The sequence below is a fragment of the Schistocerca gregaria genome, chromosome X (genome assembly GCF_023897955.1).
Source record: "Schistocerca gregaria isolate iqSchGreg1 chromosome X, iqSchGreg1.2, whole genome shotgun sequence".
Lineage (NCBI taxonomy): Eukaryota > Metazoa > Arthropoda > Insecta > Orthoptera > Acrididae > Schistocerca > Schistocerca gregaria.
The window spans coordinates 48,195,036-48,211,203 of record NC_064931.1 but is presented as its reverse complement, the minus strand read 5'-3'; positions in this window follow the sequence as shown (position 1 = coordinate 48,211,203).

The following is a 16,168-nucleotide window of genomic DNA, read 5'->3' as shown; positions in this document are numbered from 1 at the left end:
AATTTTCAAAGCATTTTTGCAGTTAGAAAACTGTACTGAAGTAAATACATCTTCTTTTTTGAAGAAAATTCTAATAGAGTTTTAACATCTGCCTTTTTGCAGGTTTTGTAAAGCACATTTTCGGTAGATGCTTCATATTATACCGTGCATATCTGATCAACCAAAACTGCTGAAATGATCTTCCCTTACCAGATTGTTCAGGTTTCAGCTGTGAATGGTTCTCGTCTGAAGACGACGAAGCAATTAATGACACAATAATTGTTGGAGGTTGACTTGCAGTGTCATCAACTTCCAAGCATGCCTTCTTGGTAACAAATTTATCCACTGCAAACTTAATTCACAATACACTAAGAGACTAAAGTAAACGAATAAAATGTAGTCATATAAAATAGTCCACTAGACACTAAAGTTGTAACACTAAACATGTCTGCAGCATGCACTGAACAAAACTACCCACACTGAATGACTGCGACAGCAGGGTGGGCTTTATATAGCCATGGTATCATAATGTCTCAATGCGTCAAGGCAACATGAGGCAGTGTGTTCCAGGTGCTTCTGTTCCAGTCCTTTTGATGTCGCCACAGAAGCAGCACTGACATGCCGTTGCCCAACTTCCCCCGAAGATTCGCCCACCTGGACAAATTCTAAGTGTGCTCGCAGCACTGTAACATTATCATGATTCACGTCACTCATTTTCAGTTAACCTGCTTACTACCATAATAATTATTTGTTTTAACTCATTAATGAATGTATTTTAAAAGGTAACTACTGTCAAGCACGGAAAATAAAAAATTCCAACATAATTTTGTGATTTTACAAAACATAATATAACTAATAATTCTCTTACATAAACGAATTTTTGACGGGGTTCGGGCCCCCTCAGGCCCCAGTGTGTAGGTGCTTGTGGGTATTGCACAAATCGTAGTTTTCAAAAATCTCCTGAATTTCTTTTTTTACAGTGTTATACAATTTGATGACTAGGCAGATGTGTATGCAGGGACCTAGAGTAACTGATTACTAAATGGAATACGTGTATATGAATTAAATTTCAGACATGGTAAGACTCTTTTGTGTTGTGAGAGAAAAAGACATATATGTTTGATTTTTATTGATGCTATTCCCAAGTGTGGTTATGGCAGTTGGGAACTATAATTAAATACATAATGAAAGTCTTAAATTAATGTAGTACATTAAAATGGTAGAGAACTGTTTAATACAACTGATGAACTACTGACTTATTTGTGAAATATATATATATGGTACAGTCTTATACGATGTGATGAATATGCAGACGTGCATGCAGGGACCTAGAGTAACTAATTACCAAATGGAATACATGTATCTGGATTAAATTTCAGACATGGTAGGACTGTTTTGTGTCATGTGAGAAAAAGATTTGTAGGTTTAATTTTTATTTATGCTATTCCCAGGTGTGGTTTTGGCAGTTGGGAACTATAATTAAATACATAATGAAAGTGTTAAATTAATGTATTACATTAAAATATTAGAAAATTGTTTAATAAAACTGATGAACTACTGACTCATTTAGGAAATTCAATTATGATCTATTATAACATCATTGAAAGAGTAATATACATTAATGCTAAATGTAGGTGACTATAGTTTAGCATTTTTATACTGAAGAACAGGTGCAATAAAATGAAATTTTGGAAGAGATTCAAATATCATACAATTGTAAACTCAGATTTTGCAATGATAACATTTCACAGCTTGTACTGTATAATTAGAGATTCATTGAAAGATAAAGCAATAGTCAATAATCCATAGATTCAGATGGTAGCTTTGAACTGTCTGTGGAACCACTCTATACTTTGTTACACTTATTAACACCAGTCACCATGAAGCATTACTACCAGGAAGTCGGGGTTTCGAATAAAATTTTCTGGAGCATAGTTATTCAATAGCTGAACCACAGCCTTTTGCCAATTCATGTATTCTAGCCAACCTTGTAAGGTTTTAAATCACCATTTATGGATAGTTCAATTTTATAGATACAAACACACTATAAAACCTCAAGTTTTTTATTTGATTAACATTCTCCATTAGGGAGTAATATTACGCTGTCCACTCATGTTAATGTGGCCACCTGTCAAAAGCCTGAATAACCATATTTTGCAGTGCAGACCACTGTGAGACGTGCAGGAAGAGAGTAAACGAGGTTCTGAAAGGTACCAACAGGGGTGTGGATCCATGCTGACGCCCGTGCTCTGGGCAGTTGCGCTAGGTTTCTTGAATCAGGAACCATAGTGGGAACAGCCCAATTGAGGTGGTCCCACAGCTTTTCGATTGAGTTTGAATCCAGGGAGTTTGGTGGCCAGGAGAGTACAGTAAACTCATGCTGGTGCTCTTCGAACTACACACATACACTGTGATCTGTGTTACACATTGCAGTGTCCTGCTGGTAGATGCCATTGTGTTGAGGAAAAACAAACTGCATGTGGTGGTGGATATGGTCCCCAAGGATAGATACCTACTTCTGTTGATCCATTGCGTCTTCCAGAATTACGAGAGCACTCAAGGAATACCATAAAAATATTCCCCAGACCATGACACTCCCTCCTCTGACCAGTTGTTACATGGTGTTTGCTTTCAGACGTTTCACGTCGTACACGCCAACAGCTAACTTTCTGATGGGGCATAGAAAGTGATTCATACTGACGCTGTCAGTAGCCTCTTGGTCCATCTGGGTGGTCAGTTGCTCAATGGTTGCACTTCTATTTGCCCACACACAACTCCACAAACTTCATTCAACCATATCACCTATGGCCCATTGTGCATCACAGTTTCCTCAACGCCAGTTTTGAATAGCACCATTTTGCCATGAATGGTATACTTCAACCACTGAAACACATGAACGGTTTATAAACTCAACCATTTCGCAAATCCTTCCACCCTTGGGCTAAATACCAACGATAATCCCCTTTTAGTCATCAGATAAATCAGTCTGCTTACAAATTATGAGAACGACCTCAATTTTTTCCACAGCCCACTGACATGATTTCTATTTCTTTCACTGCTGGTGCTGCCAACTGCCGTCTGTAAGTGGTTACTGCATTTTGACATCAAACATAGGCACTGGTCACATCAACTTCGTTAAGGCTGAATTATTTTTTATTTGCGTTTTAACGAAAACTTTTATTCATCAGTTACAATAAAAGTTAAGTGTATATAATAGTTTTTCACTTTTTGCTTGCATAGCTTCGAAAAATAACCCATCCTTCTGGAAGGACTTCAGTTGAATTAACGTTCACTTAACACAATGTCTCTATTCACTCATCAGATTAACACTGTCTGAGTATTTGATACAGGACAGTATGAGACAAGAAACTTGAAGTGGTACACTACATTTAATGCACAGTGTTTAGATTTTTCAACATTGGAGACAGTGAGACTGTTTCTTTTTTTCCAGAACGGGACCTAGAGGCAAATCTGTGACTTAATGTTCCACCTTTTCATATGTAGAATCATTTTTGCGATTTTAGATGGCCTTCCTCTTTACATACCAGCATTGCAGTTTGATTCCAGAACTACAGTGACGATTCTTCAGCGAAATGCCTTGTGGTCCAATTATCACCATCCTCCCTGTAGCCTGCCATGCATTGTGCTCAGCTACTTTGACAAAAAGTGCAATAATGGGGAAGTACCATTTCTTACCACTTTTAACACCAATATCGATTGTAATTAGGTTATACTATGTAACTAAATCTGTGATTATGAAGTGGTTGTTCTTTACTATTTAAGGTCATTGATTTGTGAGAGGAAAGTTAAAGTTTGTAATATATGTATCTCAAATGCTAAAGGATGTTTAAAAATGGTGAAATTTCATGATATATGTCTGTTCACATTGGAAAATTTATTTGTTGGAAGCTGGTTCATGTTTAGGGAACTTGTCTTGTTAAGTTTAATAGCTGTAGGGAGCGTCCCCCCCCCCCCCCCCACCCCCCACTACGGAAGTGGCTTCGCGCACGTAAAAGGTGGTTTTGGCGGTCGATCTGGGCGGCTACTTTGTGAGAACACTATGCAGTCAGTGACTAGCCATTGTACGATAAACATCTTGGGTGCCAAGTGAATCATTTGGAAGCCATTTATATGGAAATTTGCTTCGGATGTGGTTTCGCTGTTGCATGGTGCTCTTGGTATTATGGAATGGCTCTTAAACAAGAAGAATCCATCGCCAAGAAGAAATTGTAAAGATACTTCAACATCAAGAGTGTGAGACCAGTTAGCTGCCACGTTGCTTGCCACCACTATTTCGCCACTGCTTTGTTTGCAGCCAAACTGATCGTTTAGTAGGAGTTCTTCTGCTTTGTGTTATTGAGGTGGGGGACAGTTTAAGATACTGCTGCAAAAATAACATTGATTGAACTTAACCAAAACAACAAAATAATAACTTTTGGGGGCCACTAATATTACCCTGGCTTTGGGATTAACACCATTTCCGGGAGTTTTCAGCATGTAAAGTTTTGGTACAGTATTTTAATATGCCCAATACATGACAACATCTTACCATAAATTATACAGCATGGGCTACAAATTTTCTAACCAACGTACCACAAAACGTTGCACCACTGTTCGGAGACTATTCCATAGTGTACTATATCTCCAAAATATGCTATTTATTGCCTGCAGTAGAATAATTAGCTTAACCACAGTGCAGTTGGTTGCAAATTACTAAATATTGTTGCTGTTTCCAGAACTGTGGAATATAATTTTAATATTTCTGTGTGGTATGTATTAAATAACTTCTTTGATACACAAATAATTTTTTGGAGGTTCATCCCAGCACTGATGTAAGATGCAAGTAACATTTCCTCAGTATTACTGAGTCTAGTGCACAGGATTGTGTAAAAAAACAACTGTTCTTAATAATTGTTAGCAGGGGTATAGATACAGGATACGGTGGGTGGGATGAGGTTTCAACACCTCTCGAAAAATGAAGCTGCTTTCTGTTTTTTAAAGTGCGTTTAAAGTCGCTTACACAATATTACAGTTATTAGTTCTAACGAATATTAAATTAAATTTTGCCCATTGAAGCCTTACAATGACTGTAATGAGTGTTAGATTGCAAAGTTTGGCAGTCATGTGAAGTGGCACAATAGAGTAAATTGCAGTGATAAGCTGAACTTCGGCTCTCTACTAGTTGTCAATACACTTCGTGGTGACTATTTTTACATTTCAACTGCTGCCCACTCCAGTGATCCAACTGTGGTACCACTATAGTAGCATGGCGAATGCATGTTGTGTGTGTCAACACAAAAGTAATTAGTGTAACGAGTGTGTTTGAACATGAACAACTCTATGAGATTGTCGCAGAGGATGCCAAGTAGCGCTGTGGTGTAGTGGTTATGATACTAAACAGTTGCATGAAGAATCGTGAGTTCAAAATTCACTTGGACTGTAGAATTTTAATTTCTATATTCGGTTTGAGTACATTCTAGAGGTATCCAGAAATGTCAAGAACTGTAGCTCTATATATACTATATGTGTTCTGGCCGGAGGCAGTTCACTCCCCGCTCTTGTATGTGCAAGTGCTGAATAAAACTTCATTAAGTGAAGTTAGTGCTCGTCTTTCATCTAATTACACCTTCTTCTACTTGATATTATTCTGGTGGAGACGCTGGGTATTGGAACTTGTACTAACGCATATTACAGACGACTCAGTGGCTCACATCAGGCCATGACAGAGCCGCCGTTTACGTTGCTAGAAACCCGAGTTCGAGCCGGGTTCTCTGTTGACGATGGCCATGATCAAAGCAAGTGGCTGAAGATATATGAGCGTATAGCCAAATTTAACAAATGGGATGATACCGTCTGTTTGGCTAACGTAATTTTTCTACTTGGAGGGCACTGCCAAGCAATGCTATGACAGCAACAAGGGAAGTTCACAACCTGAGAAGTGTCCCAGGCGGAACTGCGCAAGTATTTCGGTGACACACAACGACAGAACTGCAAGGCTGAAGATAATTTAAAGTGCACGGCACAGTGTCCAGGAGAAACTACAGCATCCTACATTCAAGACGACTTGGACCTGTGTAAAATAGTGGATCCTAAAATGAAGGAGGAAGAATAGGTTGCACCTCTCAAGAAGGGTGTTGCTGAGGACATGTATCAAGCCCTACACCTGAAGGAGGTTTCGACAACATACGACTTCATAAAATGGTACCAGGTCGAGACAATGCTCAAAAAAAAAATTACACGCAAGAAGTTTGAACGGCTTCCAAACGTCGCATCGATGTCTGTGATGGAGGAAGCAACTGATTTCGCAAGTGTTCATCGTCAGATAGCGAGAGAGGAAGTTCAGAGGGCACTTGAATTGTACAGCGAGCAAAAAACCGAGACGCTTCAAGAGTTCATAAGGGAGAACGAGGAACAGACATTGAACCCAATCTCTCGTCCCTCATTTCCTTTTAAATGGTGAAAAAGTCGAGACGCAGGTCCAATTACATTCCTACAATGCCACATAAGGAACCGGTTTGGGCACCAAGGAAGAACTGACGTCTGGAGGATCCAAGATAACCAACCAGTATCTTACCACTGCGGACGACTGGGACATGTGGTGTGCTATTGTCGAGGAAGGCAGCGGATATTCGATGACGTCCGCGCCATAAGACAGCAGACTGATCTTAGTCAACGCCAACTCCGGGACGACAAAGATGAACAAGAAGATGTGGGTACAGGACGATGTAGGTCACCATCACTGCAACATAGCCGCTGGAGAGGAAGCTCCCCAACAAACCGATCAAGGTCTCCATCGCCGTTTAGAAGCTCCAACCGATCACCTAGCCGCCGCAACCTGGAAAATTAAAGGCTGCAACCTTTCTTGGAGGTGAGGCCGCCAAGAGAAAAATCCTCCGTCGTCGATTACTAGAAAAATGATAGGAAACTATGTCGATATCCTCATGGATGGTCGACCAGACCTTGTGGACTATGTAGCATCATATTCAGTCATTTCGGTGAAGTACCGTCGGCAGTTACAGAAAACAATATTCGTCGACAACAAAACATCTCTGCTGAAGGTGGCTAATGGGCAATGTATAAAACCTACAGGAAGATGTGTCATTCGTGTGGGTATAAGTGGCCATACACAGCCATTAGAATTCATCGTCTTACGAGAGTGTAGTTATGATATCATTCTCGGATGGGACTTTTTGAAAGCTTCTCTGGCAATTATTGATTGTGGTCACGCGAAGATTATGCTAGACGAGATGAGATACTGTGGGAAGGAAGATACTCATCCGAGTGTGTGGAGGCCATGTGAGCTGGAAAAAGTGATCATTCCTGCAGTCGGCGCTAGAAAGGTAACTGTCATGTGTCATGCCATGCAGCATTCCATGGATCTTGTAGTGCAATGTAAGAGAAGCATACCACTGAAGTATAAATTGGTCATCCCAGCCTCTGTCGTCTCGTTTAAGAACGGATTCGGTGAACTGTGAATAGTTAACTGTCGCCGAGAACTACAGATCCTTCCAAGAAGCATGTGCGTAGAAAACGCTGAGCGGTTAATTGAAGAACAGCTGAGCGTCATAGAAAGCTCCCATGCCGAGTCTGTGGGCGAAATTAGCGCTACCAATACGAGTCGAAATCTTCTAGCTCGACTATCACCAGATATCACTAAGGAACAACATAATTAGCTACTTACCATTCTTCAAAAGTTCTCTGAAGGCTTCAATCCACAGGTGAAGACCAAATTAGACAAATCGATGGTGAAGCACCGGATTAGCACTGGAGACCATCAAGCAATAAGCCAGAGAGCATACCCTGTGTCAGCAACGGAACGTCAAATAATTCGCGACGTGGTAGAGAAAATGATGAACAATGACATCATTCAGCCTTCGCAGAGCTCATGGTCGTCACCAATGGTCCTCGTCAGGAAGAAGGATGGCATTTGGCGCTATTGTGTTGATTACAGGAAGCTTAATAAGATAACTTACCATCTTCCACGAATTGACGATACACTAGATTGTCTGAAGGGGGCTAAGTTTTTCTCAACTGTCGACATGTACTCGGGATACTGGCAAATCGAAGTAGATGAGGCTGATCGTGAGAAAACTGCATTCATCACCTCTGAGGGGCTGTATGAGTTTAAGGTAATGCCTTTTGGTTTGTGTAATGCACTATCAACTTTTGATAATATTCTAAGGCACCTGACGTGGACGATGTGTCTTTGTTATTTGATGACATTATAGTGTTCTTAGAGACATTTGATGAACATATAAAGAGATTGAAGGACGTTCTTAAGTGTCTCCAACAAGGCGGACTGAAACTTAATACAAGAAAGTGTCTCTTTGGAGCAAAAGAAATAAAAATACAAACGTGTGCGGCCAGATCCAGAAAAGGTGAGATCTAGAACGGAATTCCCTATTCCTAAAGGTATTAGAGATGTCAGAATGTTCCTCGAATCATGTTCTTCTTACCATCGTTTTATCAAAGACTTTTGTATCAAAGCCAGGCCACTCCAAGAGTTGTTAAAAGCTGATGCTGAATTTATCTGGGGTGGTGCCCAATAGGATTCCTTCGATGTGCTGCGTAAAGCTCTGACGACTGACCCTGTACTTGGTCTGTATGGTGAGAGAGCACCTACAAAACTACACACAGATGCCAGCGGGCATGGGATCAGTGCTGTTCTGGTGTAATGTTTCTAGGACACTTACAAAAGCCGAGAGAAACTATTTAACTACAGAAAGAGAATGTCTTGCTGTGATCTGGGCCATGTGCAGGTTTCGACAGTATCTCTATGGAAGGCCATTCACAGTTGTTACAGATCATCATTCACTTTGCTGGTTGACAGGTCTTAACGACCCAACAGGACCAGACACCAGGTGGGCACTACGTCTTCAAGGATATGACATTACCATAGAGTAGAAAAGTGGAAGAAAACACCAAGATGCCAACTGTCTCTCAAGAAACCCTGTACACGACCATCAAGACTTTGATGAAAATAGTGACTGTCTCGCTGCACTCCAGGACGCCAAGTCATCTCAAATTATGCTTGCCTCAAATCAATCATAGTATGTGAAAGGACAATTCAAGGTAGTTAATGGTTTACTTTGCAAGAAAAACTTCGAACTGTTTGGAAAGATTCCTAAACACATGTGCTTACATGTTCTACAGAAATTCCATGACACACCTGAGTCTGGACATTTAGGATTTATTAAGACATACGACAGAATTCGCAAGAGATTTTTCTGGCCAGGTGTATTTCGGAGTGTCCATCACTATGTGTCACACCGTTGAGATTGCCAGAGGAGAAAGGCAGTTCCTCAGAAAGCACCTGGCCCACTCATACCAATTCCACCAGCTGAAACGCCTTTCCATCGCTTTGGGATTGTCCTCTGACGGTTTCCAACGTCTGCTAGTGGCAATAGATGGATTATTGTTTGCACTGATTATCTGACGCGCTGTGCCATTACAAAAGCCGTGAAAACAGCAGAAGCATCCGAGGTAGCCAAATTCATTGTGGGAGATATTGTGTTAAAAGAAGGTGCCCCAAGGTCGTTAATTACGGATCGGGGGAAAGTTTTTCAATCGAATTTTGTGACAGAGATAAACCGTCGGTGCAACATTCCTCATCACATGATGACTGCCTACCATCTGCAAACTAACAGGCATAATGAACGCCTTAATAAGACCTTGGCCGACATGCTATCAATGTTCGTCAATGTTGAGCAGAGTAACTGGGATGAGGTGCTACCTTTCGTGACGTTTGCCTACAACACCGCCAACCAATACAAAACAGCATTTACGCCATTTTTCCTGGTGCATGGACGTGAGGCGACTACGACGATGGACACTATGTTTCCGTTACATCCTGATGACGTGGTCGACGACTACATCGACCAGGTGTCAACCAGAGCTGAGGAAGCTCGGCAGGTACCTCGACTCCTCACGCTGCAGGCTCGAGACTCGTCGAAGGTATGACTCGAGCCACCGCCCTCGTCTGATTCCTCACTCCTGTTCTAAAGGTTGGTCTCTCCGAGAAGCTCCGCAGACGCTACTTTGGACCTTATGAGGTTGAAAAACACTTGCCTGATGTTGCGTATGAAGTTGAAGATTTCGATCCCGACACAAGACGACGAAGACGACAAGATACGGTCCACGTCCTTAGAATGACGCCCTATAAGGATCCTAAAACCCAGGGCAAATTCGAAGCTCCAGAGAGAGGTAACAAGCCGAAAGGTGAGCGTACCGGGAAAAGAAGTTCTAAGGTCACCGCCAGGGCGAAAACCAGTCGTTGGCAGTCGGAGTATGCAGGACCAGTGGCTCTTTCCCAGACTAGGACGACGTAACACTGAGACGCTGTTCTCTTAAGGAGGGAGCAATGTTAGAGCAGAAGCCAATTAGCACCGTGGTGTAGCGGTTATGATACTAAACTGTTGCATCAAGCGTCGTGAGTTCAAAAGTTCCCTGTCCTGTACAATTTTAATTTCTTTATTCGGTTCGAGTACATTCTGGAAGTATCCACAAATGTCAAGAATCATTGCACTGGAATGTTCTGTAGCTGTATATATAACGTATGTGTTCTGACCGGAGACAGTTCGCTCCGTGCACTTGTATGTGCATGTGCTGAATAAACCTTCGTTAAGTGAAGTTAGTGTTCATCATTCATCTTATTACACCTTCTTCTACGTGAAAATATGCTTTCACACAACCCTGTTACTTCTGGGTGTAACTTACACCACAGCTGCTGATTATCTGTGTGAATGCACTCCTAAAGTGGCATCATTGCGTAGCAGACAGATAACATCCCCTAGCTTAGAGTCTGCACAGGATACGGTGACAGATGTGCAGTGACAAATTTTCGTTTAAAGGGTTGGGCGAATTCCTTTATTTGTTTGGAATGGGAAGCTAACGCTGTCTGTCAACTTTTGGCCTCTCAGCAACGCGTAGTGATGACAAAATCGAGACGCATACCTGCATTCTTTCTCAAACGATTTTACAGATACTATTCGATTTAAAAAAATCATTTTTGCGTTACTTATAGCTTTATACGTCAGATTCATGATGATGTGCCCATAATTTTGTTATTGGTTATAATTATTGTGATATTTGCACTTACATAAGACACACGCAAAATTCGAAAAAGTTTACAATGAAAAATAGGGGTCGCTATGATTTTCATTTTGGTGCATAGTACATAGAGAGTTGAGTGGAGGTCTCCATCTGTCACCAATCTCGAGAAGAGTGATCTGATGTAGCACACGCATCTGCGATCGTGCGCGCCAGCGATTTAGCCAGAATGAAATACCCACAACATTCCTCGTTTTTCATAAACAGTTTGAGATATCGAAATGATATTTTGACAAATGGTAGCACCGAAAGAGGAGAGTGTTTTGCCATATGGCTATTATGCACAATTTAATTGTCTTCTGTGTTACTCAATTAACTACAGACTTCTTCGATCAAAGAATGTAATTTTTAAGGGTCATCAATAGCCGGGGAAACGAGAAATGCTGTGGGTTTTGTAGCAACATAAATGAAGACACTACACCTCTATTTTTGTTCCGAGAATGTGATTTGATGTTACTCCTTCGTTCTTCACTTAATATACTTAATATACCACTGTTTCAGGATTCCCTCGCAACTGCATCTGCATAACATGTTAGTAAGGCGACTTAGTGTAAACTCTACTGCAGTGTGACAAAATAAGCAAATTTTAACATGGCAACAAGAGAATTGTAGGTTTTACTTAAAATTCGCCACTGGCTACGTTTCTCCGAAAGTTACAAATGTTTAACAAGTCAGGCGAAAATACATCGCTGCTTTTGTTGCATTTTCAGTGAAATACTTTTAGAAACTAACCAAAGCAGACATGGGCTTGAATTTAGAACGGCACTTGCACTCCAGCTCTTGGCATAGGACCCACCTGCAACCCACGCCACTACCGCTCTCCCCACCAATGCCCTGTCGATTGCGCATCTACCGGCCGTATAATTCTGTGCACACGCTTCGTCCCTTCTCAATGTGGCGACATAGGTCTCTTTCCTGGTTTCTCTACACCTTAGATTCTATTGAGTTCACAGCTTAGTGTAGTACAGACAACTTATATCGACTTCTATCGGTATCTGTGGAGTGAAACTATGGCGTCTGAGATCACTAAAACTTGAAACAAAAAACCTGGTTTAAACATGAGAATGATTACTAAAAACTTGAACACTTTTAATGCTTTCGTCTTTAAAGCGTCTCAGCGTTAAATTTGTAGTGCCTCCCACACAACAGGAATTGGGGTACAGAGTTTTCATTCATATATTGAGTGGATAATCGTCAATTCTCTGTGCTATATTAGGTTTTTTGCGCTGCCTGCACTATTTAGCTCTTATGACATGATATGTGTCGAAAATGTCCAGATTATTCATATAAAAAAACGGGAGATATGAAGCCTTGCCCTCTCCCCCACTGCCCACCCACACCTCCTTCTGGAAAAATTTCTGTGAATGCCTACGAATATATCTAATACGTAAGTTCGACTTGTTTTCAGTGGTATAACAATACGTGGTTACTGTGTGTTCTGGGGTCACTGACCAGTCACCGAGAATTTCTATGTTTACTCGAAGTTTAAAAGATGAATATAATATGTGGAATTTTTAAAACTTTTCACCACACTGATAGCAACAAGGGAATTGCAGTACTTAGGGTGAAAGATTGTGTTGTTTGCCCTGTTCACCTGACCTGATATTTCGTGTTAAGTTTTTTTACTTATATTTTAGAAATCGAAGTGTTATTAAATAATTGTGTTAATTTAATCATGCTAACCTTACATGGATATAAATGTAACTTTTTGCATAATCTGTTTAATAGTAAGTTTAGGCTGTTACATTTTACATAAACCAGAAATAGTACATTTCTAGCGGTCAGTTAAATTCACTGAAAGTAAGAGTAATGTTCCAGAAGACAGAACCTTTGGGGAACATCACATTGAGAGTGGAAATGTGACTTTAGACATACTGTAATGTATAGAGTAATATTCGTAAACGAACATAAAATGTTTCTTTACTCAGTTATAGAGATGTTGTCTAGTGGACAGGGGAAGGTACAGACAAGCCATCCTATAGTATGATATACCTCAATACCATATATAATTTTGCTTTCGAGTCATATTTCATTTCGATAATAGTTCCACCTGGCTGCCTATCCTTCCCTGATACGCCACACCTACAAATTATGGCTTAGGACACGTAATTTTGAGAGTATTTTAAAATTGTAGTCATCTGGAAAGCAGTAAAAATCAATAAAAGGTGAAGGAAACTGAAAACTATTGATTATGGAGAAATCATGTAATTTCAGCATGGCAGACCTTTACTTCTGCCACAAGCCAATAGCAGTATAGCTTGTTCAGTGGAATGTTATGGAAGGAAATCTCCACAGTGCTGACATTTGCAGCTTGTTTTGTGAACTAACAGCTAACTGTAAGAGAAATGATCCAAGGAAGTAACAAAGTTTCGTGAAAGTGAGTTGGACTTACGTTCATGTTCACATCTAGTACTTATGTAGTTAGTTAGTTACTTTCATGTTGCATAGATCATTTTGCACGATAAATCGTCATGATGTGGAACGAGTCATTTTCCATTCATATTGCAAATTAATTTGTACTCTAAACACCACCATATTATTATTATTATTATTATTATTATTATTATTATTATTATTATTATTATTTCCCTCGAAATGAATGTAAGATATACAGATTGAGTTAGCAATTCCTACCCAACGCCTTTCACATGTTACAAACATAGAAATTCTTCTATGGAATAGAAGGAGTTGTCAAGGTGATACTTTTTCAATTTATTTTCTGATTTTATCTTGCTGTCTGTTAGACATTTTATATCACTGGGTAAGTGCTCAAACATTTTTGTTGCAGCATTGTGCACCCCTTTCTGTGCTACAGACAACCTTAATGTTGAGTAATGAATGTAATGTTTTCTTCTAGTATTATAATTATGTACCTCATTGTTCCTTTTGAACTGTAGTGGATTATTTACAACATGCTTCACGAGGGAACAAATATACTATAGTAGTCAGAATGCCCAACTTCTTAAACAGGTGCCTAAAAAGACGATCGATGATGAGCACCACATATTAATCTTAGAACACGTTTTTGGACAACGAATACCTTCTTTCTTAAAGATGCGTTCCCCAGAACATAATTCAATTTGGCATTAGTGAATAAAAATAAGCAAAATATGTCAACTTACCGATTTCTCTACCACTAAAATTTGCTACGATTCTAAGTGCAAATGTGACTGAACTTAGTTGTTTTAAGAGTTCCAAAGTGTGTTTTTTTCCAATTTAAATTCTCGTCACTATGGATACCTAAGAATTCTGAAGTTTCAATCCTATGTATTATTACATGACCATGTGTTACACTTACCACTGGTGCAGTACCCGTACAAGTTCAGAACTGAATGTTTTGTGTCTTTGTGAAATGCAGGGTGAAACTATTCTCAGAAAACCAGTCAATGATAATTTTGAGTACTTTGTTCAACATTTTTTTCCATTTCTGTATGTATACTGGGAGTGATTACAATACTGGTGTTGTCTGCAAAAATAACTAATTCTGCTTGTTGTACATTAGATGGTAGATCACTTACATATATGAGAAACAGTAGTGGACCTAAGATTAAGCATTGGGGAACCCCATATGAGATTTTTTCCCAGTCAGAATTATGTCTCTGGATTCTGTTGGTCGAATTACTACTAACTACAACTTTCTGCATTCTTTTGGTTATACAGGGTGGCACACGAAATGTGTTACCATTTTGTTTTTGAATATTAGCTTTATTGTCAATACAATCTGAAAGGAACATATACTACAATGAAGAGCCATCCATGGAGATTTGTTCCAACTCAGCACATGCTCAATATGTCCACCATTTCGTTTCCTAACTTCCTTCAAACGAACATTAAAGTTAGTGATTACCCTTCGGTACATGTCTTCCGTAATTTCACTGCAGGCTTGAAGAATACGTCTTCTGAGCTCCATTAAATCACGTGGACGTTTAGGCAAAATTTTTTCCTTTATGTACCCCCAAAGAAAAAAGTCACATGCATTGAGGTGTGGACTATTGAGGGGCCAATTTTCTCCGTTATTGAAGCGACCTGGCAACCTGTGTGAAATGATCCGCATGTCGAAATGCTCATGTAAAAACTCCAACACAGTGTTTGCAGTATGTGGCCTTGCTCCATCTTGCATAATCCACTGCATGTTGAAGGGCAAGGCTCTAGCAAGAAGCTGTGGAAAGAAGCTATTGCGAAGCATGCTCAAATAGCGCTCGCTGTTCACAGTTTCTTCAAAGAAAAAGGGTCCAATAAATCCGTGACTGGAAATTGCTGTCCACGCTCTAATCATCGGAGCACAATGTAGTCGTTCATGAAGCACTTGTGGGTTTTCAGTGGCCCAAAAGCCTACATTTTGTTTGTTAACCACACCGTCTAAATGAAAATGCGCCTCGTCTGAAAACCAAACGTTGTTGAGAGTTTCTTCCCTATCCACCGCCCACTGAGCAAACAGTAGTATCTGCTGCTTGTGTTCTTCAGTGAGCTTCTGTGCACAGGTCATCTTGTATGGGTATATATGGAGGTCACTTTTAAGAATGCGTTGAATGGAGCATCTGGATATTCCCAGTTGCACTGCTGCCTTTCTACACGATTTCCCGGGACTTCCCTCTACAGCAACTCGTACTGCTTCAATATTCTCCGGCGAACAAACGGGCTTAGACCAAGGTCACTTCGCTTCCAATACTGTTCCTTCCTGTACAAATTTATCGTACAACCTGTGGATGGTCTTCTTGCAATGGACTCATCGTGTGTTACACTGTTGTCGAAAACGCCTCTGAGTCACAACAAGGCTTTTCGTTTCATGAAAAAGTAACACAATTGCGGATCGTTGCTGTGCCGTCAGTCTTCCATTGTCAGCCATTGCAGCTTACTAGTCTCCTAGCGGCAGTATCGTGAATTTCACGTCATTTCGTAACTCATTTGTTTTTCCAAGCTCTGCTGGTACTGTTGTAGAGATCCCAGCGGCATATCTAATGTGCGTCGTAAATTGTGAAAGAAACAATTTGTAACAGATTTCGTGAGCCACCCTGTATACGACATTATTGATTGGTTGGCTATGTCATCAATCCCACGAAACTTCAATTTATCTAGGAGT